Below are 15,358 nucleotides of genomic sequence, written 5' to 3'. Positions count from 1 at the left end.
ATATGAAAATTCAGCTGTGACCCTGGCTTCTTAAAAACCCTTTTTGCATGAAAATGGTTTCCTTAAATGTCCTGGCCTCTCTTGGTCCTTATGCCAACTTCAGCATTGTGGAAAGGAAGAAACAAGCTTATCCTGCCACTTTAGCTAAGGTTTTCAGGAAACTGAAGCAAGGACAGAGTCTGGAGTTTATATGAAAACTGATAGAGCTGCACTGGAATCTGTTTGGCAACAATTAAAGTGATGGAGATTAGCTAATTCTACTACTAAAAATCTTACATACACTTTTAAAAAATAACTATTTATACCACAGTATATATAAAGTAAAATGTATAATAAAAGTAAAAATGGGTAATACAGAGATTGCCTTGGAATACCAGTGAATTTCCTAACAGAAGCAGCAGAATCTGAGGAGCATTTCAGAGGGAGGTGGTGGAGTTGCCCTCCCAGAGTCTTTTCAAGCAGTATCCTCAGGTGTTCTGGGCAAACAGCCTGTCAGGCCATCGGTCTGGAGAAAAAGTTTTGACAACCTTTGACAGCTCTTTTGCCACATGTCGATAATGACATTTCAGTTTTTCTAGCATGAAGCTCTCAGATGGTTTGTGAAAATCCAGAATCCTGCCTTTCTTTGTGAATAAAGAAGACCTGTATTTCTTGGCAGGATAATGAGCGGAAAGTGTTTATTCCTTTATTCTGTCTCTGAAGGGGATACATTGTCTTAGTACCGTACAATTTGAGATTGGGCAAAGCATGAAAGCAAAATCATGAGGAGCTGTATTTCTGCCTGGTTCTTAGTAAGATAATGGAGAGTCTCACAGGGGATAAATGTAAGCTGCTTTGTTACTTATTTTCTTAACATTGTTTTTTGTGTTTTGGCCATTCTGAAAGGTGCAGGCAGGCAAACAGAAAACTGCCTTTCCTCTTCAGTTATTTTGCATGAAAAGAAGCACATTCCCCTGTGCCTTCCCAGTGCTACACAGATACTTCTGAGTTTGTACAACACAGCAAAGACTTGCTCCCAGATGATAATTTCAGGCAGCTCATCCACAGCAGTGATTTTTTGTGCAAGAGCAGATCCGTTCTCTGCCAGTGATGCCCTGTTCCCTGCTAAGGCAGCTGCTCTTTGCCCAGTGGTCACGGAGGGGGTGAGCCTGTGCAGGGACAGGCTGGTCGGAACCTTGGGCTGAACCCTTCTTGCAGACACACAATACCAAAGGTTCCTGGTCTGGGCAGCGGGGGAGGCTGGAGCTGCCATCCTCTCCAGCAGGGCCAAACCCTTTCCTCACAAGGAACAAAGCTGCTGTTTCACCCCTGGCACTGCTGGAGCGTGGGTGACCAAGGCTGGTCCCACTGCACTGTCATGCAGGCTGCAAGCACTGGCAGCTGCAGCAGCTGCTGAGGAAACTCTGTGCATCATGAGGCCTCAAGGCAAGTATTCAAGCAAGGGTTAAACTGGCTGGACAGCTTGCCCACTAGAAAACAGGGTTTTTTTCCATAGTCACTTCCCAGTCTTGGATATACAGTCTCTAGTTACTGGAGGGATTCGGAGCTGGCACAGGCAGCCTCTTAAGTATTAGGCTGCCCCTGTGTGCTTGGCACCAAATTCAGACAATTTTGAGAACATTTCAGATCTTCTGGAGGCTGTTTTTTTAATTTTGTTTTGTTTTGTTTTGTTTTTGTTTTGGATCTTTTTTTCTACTTTTTTATTCCTTTCCATAAGAAAGCAGTTCTATTTTTAGGACTTGGCCCAAACTGTTGAACCCAGTGGTTTTACTGTTGTTGTTTTTCCTCTCTTCAATCAAACTGAAGTGGTTCTGGCTGATCTGACTTGCAAAGCTGCTGCGTCTCTTAAAGTTACACTCGAGGAGATTTTGTGATTGCACGGGTGTGTGTGTTTGCATGGAAAGTTTCTCTCAATTTCCTGGAATAAAAGGAGTCTTGACTTCTTCCAAATCTATACTCCGTGCTTGTAAATGTCTCTGTTAAGAGTGGTTTGTGTAATATTGTGAAGAGACGCTGACATGATACGTTACTAAATTGAACTTTATATTTGAAGATTTTCTGCCCAGTCTTTTCTGTTCTTTCTTGCTGCAGCTTTTTCAACGTATACAGTTTGTCTTCAACCTGCAGAGATACCAGAATATCCCATTTTTATCATCTATGGAAAATAAGACATCATAACAAACTGATGACCAGAGCAGTGACTTAAGCAGTGGTAAGTATCCCTATCGCCTCTGACTACAGCACATACACAGACCCTGGTCATCCAAGTTAGATTTTGAATGAAAGGGAATATTGCTTCCTCTGCATAGTGCTATGCTTCAACTAATCAGATTTTCCATCTGTGCTGGTTGCAGGGCAGGGCCCAGGGGATCAAAGGTAATGTGAAAAGCTACCCCTTTTCTTCCTCTGTGCATAGCGTTTAGGTTGCCACTTGCACTCAGTTTGTCTGAGAGCATCTGTCCTTCTCTTGCACAGGAGTCTGAGCAGGCAGGAGGGCACATGCCTGTTACTGGCTGGTTTGGGAGCTTTCCAAAAAAATAAATTTCTCCCAGCTTTGAAGGACCAGGGTGAGTAGCAGTCAGCCACTTCCCATGAAACCACAGATGTCAACTAGGCCACTGCAGACTGCCCTGAGGTGATTTTTTCAAAGCATGGCTGGACACCTCTGCTTCGTATTGTAGTTTAGGCAGTTTTCCTACAGACGGAGACTTTGATTTGAAGAGGGGGAAGGTACCTTCCCATAACTCTGAGTGCAACACATGGTGCCTTGAAGGTGGAGTTAAAAATCTGAGCCTGTCGTCAGGATTTCCCTGTTTGTTGCTGGTTTCCCTGCTTGTGCTGCTCAGAGCATTCTCAGCAGTGCACAGAGTGGATTCCCTGTAGCTGTCTCCTGCACAGTGCCTAGAAGAGGCTCAGCATCACCAGGCTGGGTGCTGTTCTTCCAAACACATTCCTGCATCCCTCCTTTGGATCACTTTCTCGACTTTCTTTTGCTTTTACTAGTAATGAGTATAGACTTCAGATCTTCCTTGCAAAACTTATAAACATTCAAAAGATCCCAGGCTATTTTTTTAAAGACTTGAGAAATGCCATCAAGGCCATATTAAATTGCCAAACCATTTTCAAAAGTTTCCAAATGTAAGTGTAGCTCCAGGTCTTAAATCCAGTGGGGGGAAAAAAGGCATTTATATGAAGTTTAGCATTTCCTGGGTCTGAAATACCCCTGATTTTTTCTGCCTTTGGCCCTGGCTTCTAGATGTGTGAGGCTCAAAACTAGCCATACTTACCCTTGATTTCCATTTTGCTTTTCTTAGGGAGTTATGTTGGTTTTTTTTTTCCTTATATCAGATTAAAATTAATCAACATTCAAGCAACATTTACTCTGTTGTGCTTACTTTTTCACTTTTTTGCCAGCACTCTAACAATGCAATGTTCACCTAGTAAAGAGACTTAGATCATTATATGCAAAAAAGTATATTTTTCAAAGGAGTAGAGGCATTTGCTTCAGTTTCCTAGGCAAATTCTCACCAAGTAATTACATTCTGCCTACTGCATTCCTCTGCCACTTCAATTGGATATGGTGTTCCTCCTTAGTTTGTTCCCTACACTTTTGCATAGCATTATCGACTACTGTTAAATATTTGCTGTCCACCATCCCAGCAGTGACTTCACTATAAAGGCAGTGATTGAAGTAAGCCACCAGATAAATAAAATTAGGAGCATATTCTTGTGGAATTAACCATCCAAAACATTTGTTAGTTCAAATCTTCCAGATGAAAGTGTTTTTAACCATGACTAGATAGTACAATAACTTATGACATTAATCAGCAACATAATTATCTGTGATTGCTTTGAAAGGAGAAATATTTGATGGTGATTTTGGTGCAGCAATATGCAGCAAAGATGGTCACTGTGGGCCATGTGCTCTGGTATCTTCAAACTGTGACCACTGTGTTACAGCAGAAGTTATATTGGTGGGTGAATCTGAGCATGTTTCCTGTAAGTAGAGGAAGAGAATGATCAGGACTATCCAACCCACAGGCAAAATCTGGAGAAGGAGAGATGAGGGCTCCTCTCTTTGTATGTTCACAGTAGGTATGAGTTCAGGTATCAATTGAAACAGCCTGATATGCGTTCACTAGATAATTCCAGGGAACTTTCCACAACTCCCTCATAATCAGAGCATTTCAGAGGTCCCTGACAGAATTAAGTCTTTTCTCCCCTCACATTTCAGCACATTTATTCAGTAATGGCAGAACTGGGACCTGTGAAGCTAGTATTAGAATGCTAATTTTAGCTTTTCTTTGATTCCCTCATGTCACAGAAAAAATTATCCCTTAATTTGCACAGTTCTTTTCCTTGCAACTTTTGGTCTTTAACATATTCACTGTAGTGAACCAAAACCACTGCTACTTGCTTCCCCTAAAATGATACCAGTTTGTTTGATTTCACCCTGGACCTACTCTGTATTGTCACTGGGAGGGACAGCAGACCCAGTGATCATGTAGATGTTCTTGGGTCAGGGCTGGGCTGTGCTGTGCTGGCTGGCTGCACAGGGGCTGAGCTCAGGGTGGACTTGGGGAAAGCCGCCCTCCACAACCTGAAGTAACAAAACTTGGTGACCAAGCTGCCCCAAAGTCTTCGAGAAGGAGGAGAGTTTTTGTGGGAAGAGAAGGAATGGCAAGAATAATTTCTTATGGGAGCTGTCATTATGCAGGAACTGCTGAATATGTCAAGAATCTACAGCTCAGATGCAGGAAATCAGTTGAACAAATCTAAATGTGACCTGACATGGCTACTGGAAAACTAAAATGATAAAGTATCTAACATTATTCGGTGTGTTTCCTATAGTGGAAACTTCTTTAAAAGCTCTGAAATGCAGCGCTGTGTTGTCATTTGGTTGAGCAGTAATAGCACAAATGGAAAACAGTGGAAAAGCTCTCATTGAGGTGAGGTCCTGTCTTTATTCCCCCATCAGTCTTCAGGTTGGTTTCATATCTGGCTTGTTTTGATTGATATGTGATGCCATTATGCTCCCAGATTTATGTTTCTTTGATGTAAATGGTTATTGTTCATCCATGCCAGGAAAGAAACAGGGGCAGCCATTGGCCTGCACTTCCATAACAGTCAGCCATGGGAGGGAGGTGAGGGTTCTTTTGGGGTAGAGAAAGGAAGGGACTCCAAGTCTGAACCATCCATACTTTAAAAGGAAACAGAATTCTAATTTAATTGCTTCTAAATCTTAAAGTCTGCTTGTTACCAGCCGACAGATGGTGGATGCTTACAGATCCTCCAGCCCTCCTGCTCGTTTTCTGTCCTTTTTTTTTTTTCATTTTTCTTGAAGGAGATGCCAGAACTTGTGTTACCTCAATGCAGTAAGAACTTCAGAAACCAACTCAAGCAACAGTTTTTGAACACAGAACTGTAAGACAGCATATTTTTGTGAAGTGCATATTGAGTTCAGAATTGTTTATGACTTGATTTACTTAATCTCTTCAATTTACATATATATTCTGCTACTTTGAACTGAGCAGAGCAAATATCCTGCTTCTTGGAACATTTTGGTGTACTTAGATGATGAGGAAAAACAAGGAAAAAATATCATGAAGAAATATTTTTTTGTTTTTTGGAAGGCACTATAACTCTGCACAGCAAACATTCTAAGTTTGTAAAGCTTAGAAGCTTGCTGAACTTCCTCTGCATGTTCTCAGTGTTTTAACATTCCTTGTAAGATGTTTGCTATAATTAATTTCACAGATGCATTGCTTTGCAATTGCTTCATGTATCATATATCAAATGTCTTTTGAATTTTTCTTACTTATGGATTATAAAAATGTCCCATAATTACCATTGTCTTTTGTTTGATAAACACCTGGAAAGCAATACTATTTTTTTCATGACAGAAGGTTGTTTTGATCAAGAAACCAAGGACGGATCTCATTTTTTGTAGTTGTTTCTGGATTTAGTGCTCCTCAAAAGAACACTCACCCTTTCGGGCACCAAAAGTGCATATTTTTTTGACCTTTTTAATGTTTATTTTTTCCTGGACTTGCCCTGTTTTTTGTTTGATTGTATTTTTACATACATTGAGACAGAGGCTGAAAATTTTTCATAAAATTTGAAATCTAGCAGGAGTGAGTTCTGTACTTTGCAAGTTTTTTTGTTTCCTTTCTAGTAGAAACCTCTAACAGTGAGGTATTTAAAGCTTTGCTACACCCCTAAGGCTGTGAAGCCCATAGGCACTGCCCATTGCAACAAACCAGAAGGTTCCTCATTCTCTTGATGTTACACTAGGAGTGGAAATGTCAACAAGGGTGTGTTTGGAACAGAAGAACATGATGTCAATCTGTAAAGACCCCATTCCTACAAGGCAACAGTGACAGTGTGATCAGCAGTGTGATTATCAGAAAGAAGCACAAAGCTGCTCCCCCAATGACACCAGCAGAAGCCCAAAGAGGTAACACTAGGAGGTCAGCAGGCATGGAGCTTGTGCCACAGCAGATAGGCATGAGGACACTGAGTTCTTAAGTGCTGGAGCATCCATGGCTCAGCTGCAGCTGTCAGACCTCATAAGGGGAAATAGGAAATTTGGAGAGTGAGAGGAGATGTTGAGGCAGGACCTCCGGGGATGGCTGGTCAACCTCACTAGGTGTCTACCACATTCTTCTGACAGTGCTACAACATGTGGGCAAAGGGAAATAAAAATGCAGCTGCTTTACTAGCAATGATTGAAAATCACTGGACTGGAACTTGAGAGGGGAAAGAAAGAGGTATCTTAAAAAGTGACATCTGTAAATATTTTTCCTGTCAGTATAACATTTCTTCTTTTGAGAGAGAAAAGTCAAACCCACAGGTTTCAGGAGTAAGAGAAAAGGCCACTCAGGTTTCCAGGTCAGGCTTGGGTCTCCTGTTCTGCGTGTTCTCTCTGCTTGGTCTCTAGCTCCCTGCTGGGAGCCAGGAAGGGCAGAGCATGGCCAACAGGCCAGGTTCTTCTGATCACAGCTGTCCCTCTGTGTGCTTGCCTGGTGTGTGGCCCTTGTTAATGCTGGCTGAAATGTTCTGCTTGTTTTTATAGAATTGTCAAATAGTTTGGGTTGGAAGGGACCTTTAAAGGTTGTCTAATTCCAAACCCCCTGCCCTAAGCAGAGACAATTTCAGCTAGATTATATTGCTCAGAGCCCCATCCAGCTGACCTTGAATGTTTCCAGGGATGGGGCAACCACCACCTGGGAAATCAGTGGGTTCCAGTGTTTTACCACCCACATCATAAGGGAATTTCTTCCCTGTATCTACTCTGAATCCACCCTCTTTTAATTTAAAATCATTACCTATTATCCTATCATCACAGACCTACTAAAAAGTCTGCCCCTACATTTTTTGTAGGCTCCCTTTAGGTACTGGAAGGCTGCAAAAAGGTCTCCCCAGAGCCTTCTATTCTCCAGGCTGAACAGCCCCAACTCTCTTCATAGGAGAGATACTCCAGCCCTCTGATCATCTTTATGGTCTCCCTCTAGGCTTGGCTCAATGTTCTTCCTGTGCTGAAGACTTCAGAGCTGGATGCAGTACTCCAGGTGGAGTCTCACCAGAATGGAGCAGAGGGGCAGAGTCACCTCTCTTGACCTGCTAGCCATGCTGACATTTTGAATTTTTTTTAGCAATGAGCACTTCCCCTTTGTGCAAATAGGGGCCACACAGATACAGCCACACTTCTGGCTTTAGTGGTGTTCTGCAGGGGTTTGGACCATGAATAAGCTTTACCACATGATAATAAGAGCTGCTGTTCCACTGTCATCTCCTGTGTGCGTGTGAATGTTTCAGGGGCAGCCATCTGTCTGTCTGTGTGCACACCTGGCTAGCTGGGTGCAGCTATATGGCCATCAGCTGAAGGTCTGCAATGCTGCCCTTGCATTTGGCTCAGCTTTCAAGAGCTTATTTGGCTGCTAGGTGTCCTGGCATGCTGGATACAAGGCCAGTCCACTCAGGGAGGGTTACATGGGAAGAGCCTAGCACCATTACCACATGGATTTTCTCAAGGCAAGAGAAGTCTTCTCCTGGCCCAACAAACCCCCTGTGGGACTTTACCCCAATCTCATTGTACAAAGCTGTTTTTCTATGGCAGCTCAAGACCATAGTCCCGTTGCTGCAGTCTGAGATTTTCAGTCCACAAGGACCATGAGTTTCTTTCTGGCTCCCCTTTGACAAACATGTAGAGATTTATCTTGTCGTGGATCTCTTTTCCCAAGAGATTGTTCTCTTAAATATGCCAGATTATAATCTAAAAATCCAGGTGGGCCAAGGTTTTGTTAGAAGTACTGACTATCAGATCTGAGAAAGTGAATTGACTTGATAATTGAATGAAAATCTTGGTGTTTTTCAAAAAATCAATTTACAAAATGGAGATCATGGAGCAAGGAGGGAGGGGAGAATTAAGTTTAGAACTTAATTCCTCCACACTCAACAGGCTCATTTACAGGAAGAATACAACAAATCTCTTGTTTTTGCAGCACAAGGCCTTTATACAGGTAAACATGTTGAGAATGTTGCCTGTAGTGTTTGCCCAGCTAGACCATAAAGAATTCCTGGTAGCAGAGGGGATCTAGTGCCATTGCCCAGCCCGTCAACCTCTGCTTTCCTCCTGCCTCTATCCACCCTACTGCCAGGGAGGGAGACTGCCAGAGTCGTCCTATTCCTCTGAAACTGTCCAGCAGGTTTATTCTGAGTACAGACAGAGTGGTCTTCCATTTTGCAATTACAGAAACAAGAACATCCTGTCGAGCTTTCTCGCTTTCCTCCCTTCCCCACTGCCACTGCTTGGTGTGACTGTAGGGAATATAAATGGAACAGGAAATTTGACCGCATCCAGGATCAATGTCATTAAAGACACATCTTGTTTTAAAATCTAATTTTATATAACTGCTGTGTTATATAATATGCTTTTGTTTGTCGTCTTGATTTTTATCGAGGTAGTGTACATTCCCCTGGACCTTTTCATGAAGGAATGTTTATACCTGTGGGCAGGCACTAATGGCAGTGAAAGGCTTGCATTCATGGGAACAGCATTTAGCAATTCATGGTTGCCAAGGTAAGCAACAAAGGCATGCCCTCTGCCACTCCACTGCCTCTAAAAGAAACAGTCTCTAAGGTAACAGGCTAGCACCCCTTGAGGCCAAAAATCTTTAGCTTTTTAGACAGAAAAACGCGTTAAATAATACCAAGAAAAGCATTTTTTTTTTGTCCAGGAATTTTTTTCTTCACAACAGAGAAGGGGCTCAAAGTGTTCTATTTTTGGTTCTGCGAAGGAATTTAATTCAGCTGCTGCCCAGTCTTTGTGCACTCAACACTCCTTTGACAGTTTAGTTTCGGGGGCACATAGGACTAATGAGCCAAGGCATGACTGCAGTTGGAGACTGGCGCCTCCCAGGCCTGTGGCTGTTGTTCAAGTGAATAGGCAATTTCTCTGATTAGCTTGGAATTTGCAGCATTATCCAGATGGTTATTTGGCATGAGCCCTTTTTCCAGGATCACAGTCAATTTGAGAGATTGAGTCACCTGAAGAAAAGGTCTGCAGAGACAGCAGTTGCTAGATGCTGCTTGTGATAGGATGGGAGAATGAGCTTCTCCTCGACTTCATCTTGCTCTGCAGCCAACCTCTTTTATATTACTGTAGCAAAAGGGAAGAAGTAGATGAGTTATCACATCTTCCTAGTGCAAGACTTTAATTGGGAGAAGAAATAAAGAGTAGAGGGATGTTTTGAAAACTGAAGTCTTACAAAAAGTGAAATGCAACAGCCAGATCACCTTTCTGCTAATGTTGGTGTGTCAGACTCACTGCATGCTGAAGACAACTTGTCTTTGCAGGACATTCATATGACTCTAACATTGCTACAGTTTGCTGTATGTGGGGAAAAGAAAAGAAGCATTTTCTGAAATATTTTTCTTTCTGAATGACTCAAATTCTCAAAATTGCTTGACAATTATAAAGTGGCAATTCATGGACTGTAACAGAGTAATCCAGGACCTAATGGATGTAATATATCTTTTTATATCTGATGCAGTTCCTAGAGTCATAACAAAGGTCTTAAAGCTGTCATAGGAGGAGAGATGTCTCCTAGAATCCTTTTGCAGCTTGTTCAACAGGCTTGATGCTGATTTTTTACTCAGAACAGAGGCAGACTGATAATCAGACCTAGTTGTATCTTCAGGTGTTCAACACATGCCTCACATTTCAGTCAGTCTCTGTGAGTAAACTTCAAGTGGTTGAGCTAATTTACAGCAGAGCAAAGGAAAGACGATTTGCCTACTTTCTACTCAGTCTGACAAAAAGGCTGCTGCCCTCACTGCATTCAAATGAATGAATTCAAAGAAATTTCACAGTACTGAAAATTCACTTCGTTTACTTTCATCTCATGTTCTATAAAATAATATGGTATACTGTAGACTTTCCAATGGTTTAAAGCAGAATAGCACAAAGATTAAGCAAGGAAGTGAATTAGTAACATCATCCACCCCAGAAACACCAACAATGTGGTGATTTGTTTTTATGCAAAAGATGCAAAGTTGAGGCCATGACAGGAAGTATTCAGACACTCTTTTTAAGTTCAGCACCTTGCCATGTTCACATTTTGATGCAGCCCACATTCACATGCTGTCATGCAACAGAAGTCCTGTTCCATTTTGAGGCATAGATTGACTGGTGCTCACTGAAGAAAAAACAATTTGGTTTTTGTTTATTGCACATCTTTACTCACATCTCAGATGCACAAAAGGAATTAAATGTCATCTAAGGTAGAATGAAGACATGTTGCTGTCTGAGCAATCTGTGCCTGCCTTCTGAGAAAGCAATATTTTTAAGCAAATGCTCAGTGTGCTTAGCACATGCCCATAGCACTGAGCTGGGCAGTCATAGTCACTTCCAGCTAGAATGTGACCAAGTTGTGAAATGAGTCTGGTCAAGAAAACAAAGCATTGAATCTCCATTTTCTTACACATTCCCAGGAATATCCCTATAGTTTTGGCTGAAACATTTCAGAAACATTCATCTTGAGGAAGATATGCCATATGCAAAACTTAAATTTGACACAATTTTAACTAACAGAATATAAGTTCTTGAAAGCTGATGTTTGAAACAAGAGTAGTAATAGAGAGCTATATTAGACTTATCATGAACTAACAAATAAAGATTAATTTATAAAAACCACTTTTTCAAAATTCTATCTTCAGTTAATTTCTTTGAACTTAGTGTTGATATTTTTCTTGACTTCACAAAGTAAGTTAACATAGAAACTACTTTCTGTATCTATAATTAAAAAGTACTATTTCATGTCTAAGCTATGATTATTAGCTGAACAGTGTCAACCCTTTTCCTTCTCCCCCTCCCCACCCAAACAACCATTATAATGTTACTGTGAAAAGACAGAATCTTCGGAAAATTAAAGTAAAAACTTATTGCTCAGACTTTGATAATGTGGTTTATAAAGATTGTTCTCCAACAGCTATAAAATACTTGCATTTCCCTGTCAGAAAGGTGAAAATATGTAATCACCACTTGCTTAACAGCTGTTAACTGCAGCTGGAAAATATATTCATTTTATATGACTAAATTACCATCACATTTGTCTCATATTTTTGATCTGTATTTTTGCACATCCTAAGGCACAGTGTACATTTGCATTTGTATGGCATTCCTTTTCTAAAGGACACATAACCTGACTTCTTAGGGGCTGATCCAAAATTCAGCAAGGTCACGAAGTAGACTCCTATCTAAGCATCATTCTATTCCCCATGTGCTCTGAGCAGACCTTTTCCACCTAATGTACTCCCTAGATTTCAGTAGCTGCTCCCAGAGTAGGTACAGGGACCTAGTTAATGAGATTCTTTATTCACATTCAGGTTTTATTCCACCATTTAGCTCAAGGTTGACTGATGATGAGATTTCAAATAATCAGTGTTTTGTACAGCAGATGGCTACTGGAACTTTAAGAATACTCTTCCTATAGCATTTTAATTGAACTAGTGCCCAAATATTTTTGTCCCAAAGTTGGGAACTTCAGTTTAGTTTCAGACACATGTTGGAGAGCCCAGCCTCTTATTCAGACCTTATCTAAATAAGTCAAATGTCTTGATACTTCAAAATTGAAGAGGAAGAAATTTGAATATAAGAATTCTAGGACAGATTGCCAATGTTTCTGGTCCCACCTTCCACTACCACTGTTTTAGGTTTTATTTTGTAATATTGGCATTTATTTCCCTGTCTAACCCGGATCTTGAAGAGCAGAAGTCCAAAACATTTGTAAAAAATGACCAACTTAACATTTTAGGAAGTGAGGCAAGCTTTAGGCAGTATTGACTCTAAGCATAAGCAAAGACCTTTAATTTTGCTTCAACTACTTTGCCCTTCTTCATCTCAGCATTGGTCAGGAAATCTCAAGATATTAAAAGGCAGACCTCTTAGATAAAAAAGACAAATATAATGATGCCTAATGGAATATATATTAGTGAATGGAAAAAAATGGTCAACTGTGTTATCAAGGATATACATAATTGTATAGTAGTAGATACTCATGGGGAAGGAGAGGAGCCCTTCTCTCAGACCAATGTATTTATGGATGGACTGAGTTCTGTCTACTGAAGTGTTTTTTCTGAAAATGCTTGTATAAGCCATGTTTTTTTCCTTCTGTCTTAAAAAAGTTTAATGCATTTACAGGTAAAATATCATTAAATATTGTTTTTCTTTCAATCCCATGGGTTATGAATATGCTTACCCAACCACAACTAACCTCATTGTTATAAATGATTGTGACCTTGTGGTGCTTCCCTGCTATTTGGGCTTCTCAAGATCTCCCCAGTTCTCTACATTAATGTCTTACTGCAGCTAGGACTGGTTTAGAAGTGATGGCACATGAGCAGGAAGGACTCCACCTTATTTTCAAACCAAGAAACAACTCAATGACCTGACAGCTAAAACCACCTTTTGCTTTTAAACTGAGGAAAAGTGATGGGAAGCCACTGAGAGACAGTAAATGTGAATCACTTTTAAATGCCAACCTAGCTTTAAATGGTGCTTTGACAACACACAGAAAACTACTTATTTTTGGATTTACAGGACTTCTGCAGAGTTGGTGCAAATACAATGAAAATTGTAATGTTTACATAATCTATAAATGAAACCCAATAAAGAAACCCAAGTCCCGCCAGGATCACAAGTCAAAAAGGAGTAGGAATAAACAAGATAATTAATAAATGGATTTCTTTTCCATAATAAACAATAAAGTCCTTGATATACTCATATTTGCAGATATGTAAAAGCATGCAAAACACAGAGAAAATGAAAATTTTTATTGAGTTTCATTTCCCAAAATACTACTAACACGAAGCAGTCAAAGGTTTCACAGAAAGGAACTAGTTTCTTGGATTCACAACTAGCATTTCTTAAGAGAGTGGGTTAGGTCTTAGAAAGGCACAAAAACCACTCAGATAACATTTCCTAGAGATAAAATTATTTATAAAATGCAACCTTTCAAACAGAAACACAGCCTAACACTACATGTGTGAAATTGTCCACATGAATATGTGTGTTCTTCCTCACTCACCCAAAACATAAAATCCTCACTAAAACTATGACCTCATTATCATATATAGTAGAAAGGTGACTCTTGATAAACTGAAGTTGCAAAATATCAACCTCAAGTGTTTGAGGAGGCAGAGGGAATTACATATTTTGGTTCTTCAGTTTCCTCAGGTTTATTTTTTGACAGTTGATCCAAAATTAATGGAGATGCCTCTTAATTCTTTGGATTAAATGCAAAAGACACTTTCTTTTCCCCAGAATCTATACCTATAAAATGTAAATGTTTCCATTTCTAATCTTCAAAGTAAACTACAACCAATGAAAGTGTAATGCAAAAAGTTTCATTAGGCTCATCTCCATAGATACAGGATTATGGGAAGTCTATTTTTCCTGTAGATATCCTAATATATTTATGGTAATTGTATGGGGTTTTTTTAAATACACTGTCGAGGGAATCACCAAACATACAGATAAAGCAAGATTTGAGAAGTGAAGATAATTTTAGTAGAATCAATAAAGTTTGCTTTGGGATTTGAGAAATCTTAATTGAACGACCTGGAATCCTTATATTGCTTACACTTCCCACAATGTTGCCAGGAAATAATAAAATGCATTTGAAAAATTTCACATGATTTTCATTAAGTACTGGTAGAACTTAGGCATTCAATTTCTGCCTAACTCAAAAAAGGAGATATAAACCATATCTTTCTTTATACAGTATATATAAGGCTGAAGAAGACTTTCAGTCACTGAGAGTTATGCAGAATAAGAACATTCTTCTTTGTTTCCTGCTGGTATTATGTATTCAGCTTGAAGAAAGGCCTACTGGAGAGGCTTTGGAAAGGTGTATTTTGTTTTTCAGTGGACCACTACAGCTCAGATTGGTTAGATAAGAAATGCAGATTCTGGAAGTGGCAGGTTGTGTGCCAGGATTCACAGATTAGACAGGAGGTGTTTATGCATTGCTGCATTTGCAGACTTTCGTAAAAATGGGTATAAAGGCACCATTTCTTAGGCTAGCACCAACAGAATTGAGAAGACGGTGAGGTCTCTACTTAGCTTGAACTATTTGGCCTAGGAAGTTTGCAAAGTATTTGCCAGGTTTTTTACATACTTATCAGTAAGTTTTCTAATATTGGCAAGGTAAACTCATGACTATTAACTAAAAATTTTAGTTCTCTAGGCTTTATCAGCAAATGCCTACTCCTGAGTATATGTTTAGGCTTTATACCAGACCTGCTGCTAAGTGATTTCCAAAAGCCCTGTGTGACTGCCTTTTTCCACTTGCAGTGCAGTCAGGGAAAACTTACCTTCAAATTTTAATACGTCCTTCACAAGACTGATTTAAGGCATCTCCAGAAACCTCTTTTTGGGCACTGTTTCTCTAAATAATTTCCATTATAGCCCACCAGTAACTTCCTTATGAAATGTGTGCTTTGACACAGACCAAGAAAATGTGGAAATCAATGGGACAGCTACTACCAGCTTTGCTGAGAATAGAGTCAGGCACTGGAAGTTTTGAAAGTGTCAGGTCACTTGAAGGCTTGTCAGAACATTGCTCCTGGACTCTCAACTCCCTCTCACCAGTGCAGGTGCCTAGACATGCTTGCTCAGTAGTGACCAAGATTGGAATGACCTACTGGGATAAAACAAAAACTAATGGAAGGAGGTCATTATCACACCAACTTCTGATCGACTCTTTTTTTTAAGTCTATGGAAAAAAGTTTTCTTTTTTTGTGTTGGTAAGGAGAACATTCTGAACCATCCAACCTTTTGGAAACTTTCAGAAAT

The 15,358-nt window shown here is 40.1% G+C and overlaps 1 long non-coding RNA gene across 9 annotated transcripts in view; it reads left to right on the top strand.

Moving 5' to 3' along the window:
* The window catches only part of LOC148224377 (uncharacterized), a 77,873-nt gene that overhangs the window by 27,186 nt on the left and 35,329 nt on the right, over window positions 1-15,358 (top strand). For all 9 annotated transcript variants that reach the window (XR_015802489.1, XR_015802490.1, XR_015802488.1 and 6 more), the window contains one exon: window positions 2,092-2,212. This is a non-coding gene — a long non-coding RNA (uncharacterized LOC148224377). The remainder of the gene's footprint in view (window positions 1-2,091; window positions 2,213-15,358) is intronic.

Source organism: Sturnus vulgaris, chromosome 3 (assembly GCF_052056855.1).
Source record: "Sturnus vulgaris isolate bStuVul1 chromosome 3, bStuVul1.hap1, whole genome shotgun sequence".
Classification (NCBI taxonomy): Eukaryota; Metazoa; Chordata; class Aves; order Passeriformes; family Sturnidae; genus Sturnus; species Sturnus vulgaris.
Note: the sequence above shows the minus strand (reverse complement) of the source record. Positions and strands in the feature narration are given on the sequence as shown.